The sequence below is a fragment of the Brassica oleracea genome, chromosome C8 (genome assembly GCF_000695525.1).
Source record: "Brassica oleracea var. oleracea cultivar TO1000 chromosome C8, BOL, whole genome shotgun sequence".
In the NCBI taxonomy this organism is placed as follows: Eukaryota; Viridiplantae; Streptophyta; class Magnoliopsida; order Brassicales; family Brassicaceae; genus Brassica; species Brassica oleracea.
Genome location: NC_027755.1, coordinates 12,230,696 through 12,235,075, shown reverse-complemented (window position 1 = coordinate 12,235,075; position 4,380 = coordinate 12,230,696).

Below are 4,380 nucleotides of genomic sequence, written 5' to 3'. Positions count from 1 at the left end.
CAACCAGGATCTCTAACCAGCTGGGATGACATTGAAAGAGCCTTCCTTTACAAATTTCTTGATGATGCTGAAGCAACTCGAGAAAAGGAGAAAAATGATAAATGGGACAGGTTCTTGGCATCGTTAGATGAGGAGTATATGATTCCAATACAGCTGCTCGACGACATTATGGTAAAAAGGGATGAACAACATGTGTCTGGAGAGCTGAGCTGAGTAGAGGAAGCTGGTACTGAAGACACGACCTCAACGTTGACCGACGGCAGGACCTCAATGTTGACCGACGGCAGGACCTCAACGTCGACCGACGGCATGACCTTAACGTCGATCGACGTCATGACCTCAACGTCGATCGACAGCACGACCTCAACGTCTACCGACGTTACAACCTCAATATCGGTCGACAGTACGACCTCAACGTCTACCAACGTTACAACCTCAACGTCGATCGACGATGTAGAAAAAGAGATCACCATGGAAGATTTCTTGGACCTAGAAGAGTTCTTGGAGTTGGAGGATGGAGAAAAACTTGAAGACTTGGATTCGAGTAGAGAAGTCACTATGGAAGACTTCTTAGAGCTAGAGGAATGGCTTGAGGATATGGATCGGAATTCGGAGAAGAAGCTTGATGACGATCAGCATACTTCGAGAGGAGATCTGGAAACTTCACCAAAGGCAAGCATCGATCGACACCAGCCTGATATCATCGATCGACACTCAGCGGATAGCATCGACCTACACCCACCCGAGAGAATCGATTGATACCCACCCGATTTCATCGCTCGACACCCACCTGATAATATCGATCAACACCCAGGGTTGGATGAGCTTTCAAGATATATAGTTGAGGAGGAACCGATTGAAAAAAGGATGTACATGTCTAAGGCCTCACACCTTGCTGTCCCTAAACATCAGAGACTGCCTATCTGGACAGAAAAAGCTGCTGGGTTTCACAAAAGAGTGAGGAGGATACATGATCCTGTGAAGATTGTGGTTCCATGCGCTGTATTTGAAGCTGAATCTCCTATTCCACCTGATAGAAGTATGCATTTCAGTTCTTACATTGAGGTATTGGAAGATCATCAGTACGTAGAAGCTTCTCAGAGAGGGTTGCGATTTAGAGATGAAGTCGATAAGGGCCCAGCAGAACCAGCATCTGTCGACACCGACCGGATACCATCGAACGACACCAACAAACCGGCATCGATCGACATTACCACTTTACCATCGATCGACACTGGACGCATATCAGAGCAGAAGTAGTTCGATGTATGTGGAAATCTTAGGGATGGAGATACCACCATGCGATAAGGCAAGTCTCGGGGAAAGAAGAGGAGAAATTGGAAGAAGAGAAAAAGGATCATGGGTGATCCTCAGGTATCATTGATTCCTCACTTTTCAGATGGTGTCAGGAAATCCAGAGTGCGCAGCAGATACTTCTCACAGCCATTTGCAAAGCTTCGAGCACTCCTTATTGCTGAGATGATAGACCAAGGAGTAGAGTCTATGGAGTAGGCTTTCACACAAGAATGATAAAGCTTTAGAGAGTAGACATTGAGACTTGTTTGGAGCATGTTCTCATTCTCATCCGGACTAAATCAGATCTCCAAAGTAAGTGATCAGGTTAGAGGTAGCAATAATAGCCGGGATGAACGAAGACACAATAGAGTTGCTTCTTTATGTATAGCCTAGCGATTAACACCTTAGAACCCTAGACAAACTAGCCGACTACTCAGCCATAACACAAGATGAACCAGACATGATAACTGAATAATACTGCATGTAAATCCAAAGATAAATCAATAGGGTTCAGGATGATCTTCTCTATCAAGAAGAGGAACCGTCTCCCTTACAATAGCAATTATTCAAGAATAGGTCTAGGTCTCTTGCAAAACTAGCGTACTCCATAAAATAAAGATAAGGATGGCTTTTTATATGGAGGCGCCATCGACTTCAGAGAAGAGAAAAGGTGATTAGGGCAAATCTTTGAAAGATATGGAAACTTCCATAAATGTCGGGAACAATCAATCATGCATCAACATAATGCAAGGCGGAATCAATCATGCATCAACATAATGCAAGGCGGAAACATCACAATAACAATGCATGCTACTACACTTCGCGGAGACTCTCTACTCGACGCGTAAGACCAACACAGCTGTATGCCTTGTCCAACTCAACAACACGTCTAGACTCAATCCTCGACTCAATTCAACACAAAACCCAACACACGAATGGAGCTCCTGCTACAACATCCTTCGGATCCCACACAACACACCGGACTCCATCATTTGAAAACTCTCAGATACAAACACACAAGTCACATAGCTGGAAAACATCATTTTCCGGCAAACGGCCATACTCCGAGTCCGGACTACATCGTCATGTAGCGCTTGTCCATGGGCGTGACCCACTTCACGCGAAAAGCGGACGAGGTAGTCTTATCCGTCTCACACACACGTAATGCGCCCCGCAGGTCAGCGATTACGTCAACACACACATCACACATAACGCGCCCCGAGGATCAGCGATTATGCCATCCACAAGTCATAGTGCTCGGTTACGGGATCACACTAGACTATCGCACACAGCCAGATTGCATGTCCTACTCACAAAGAGTAAACAACTCACCACAAGCTCTATTCTCCATGAGTAGGCTACACAAACACTAGCTGTAGGTAACCTACATGGTCACGCTAGACTCGACATGCAATCTTAATAACACACATGTCATAGTCACCTACATGGTGAATCTAGACACAACCACTCAACTACTAGCAGCACATGCTACACAACAACACAATCAGACATGCATTAACTACAATCGGCATGTGAGAGTTCCACTCAAATCACCATGCGATTCACAACAATGTCTAGATAAGCATGCTACAACTTAACAACTACCTTATCTAGACAAGCATGATACACAATTTCTACACAATGCATGCTACACAACCATCTGTTCAAGTCTAGATACACATACAACACCATTTCCACAACAATGCATGCGATTTACTATCATCAAGACAAGCATGAAAATAAATACACAACCACACAAGCATTCTATCAACCTAAACACACAATCAAGCACTCAATAATACAACAACACACACTCATGGAGTCTAGCACACTCCCATGCGGTTCACACACAAACCGCTCCTCGGTTTTACATAAAGACACGCTTGGTTTAAGCTCTTCCCTGCAACCACACATGGTTAGCACATACAGAAAACACCTCCGTAACCCACCTAAGCCTTCATACAAAGGAGAAAGGCCACGCTCACAGCCAGAACACTCTCCTACACGGTTAGGCCACGCTCACAGCCAGAACACTCTCCTACACGGTTCCACCTAGTTTTTACCAAAAATCGGTTTAGGAAGGCTAAAGGCTCAAGGGTACAAAACAGTTTTCAAACACAAAATCAAAACCTTACCACCCATTCTAGCACCACACCACAGATCCTAGAGTAAGGATTAGCCATCACAAAGCCTCCTAACACTCACCTCACACACTTAGAGATTTTTATCGGTTTTTAGCAATTTTCTCTCCCAATCACTAACAACAAGAATGACTTGAGAGAGAAAGCACATGGGTTCTAAACTATCAAAATGACACCCCAAAGGTCCAATTTATAGCCATGGATTGTATGTAAACCCCTTGCGAGTGCCCACACAAGTGTCACCAAAATGTGCCTCTTTACATGCAATAGTGGAAAGTGATGACAATCCACTTATTTTCATCCCATCTTCAAGAAGCAAAGTCACATTCCCCACCAGGTTCAGTGTACCAAATCTCATTCCAAAACTTGCTCTCCAAGTTACTTTGCCATATAGGTGATTTTTATGCCAAAAATCACCTAGTTGCATAACATGTGGTAAACCTACGACTTGGGATTTCTCCTCTGGCTCAATGTAGACTTCAACCTGTCCTGAATACAGCTTTGCATGCCCATTTCCGTGCCTGACATGTTCCCTTCACGTTTTCTTTTTTGGCCACAAAGGCAATTTTACCCATTTTGGTAAATGAACAGCTCCAAACATATTCCCTTGTCTCATGCCATTCCATTTTACACGTGACGGCTTAGATATCGTGTGTCTCTTCCTGGTTCCCCATTTTAAACCATTTCACTTCCATGGTAAAATGCCCTCTTTTTTGGACAAAAAGAATCTTGATGTCTCCAACCTCTCCTTGCATCTTTTTCACTTCGTTTCTTCACCATAAAATCACATGATGTATTCCACATCCTGCGCTGAGTTAAAAGAAATTGATTCCTTCACATGGCTAGATCTCAATCGTCCATTCGGTAGGTGCCATGTGGTGCAATCTGGGCCGTTGATTTTTCTTCACTTTTCTTCTCATGAGTTGACCTTCATAATCACTCC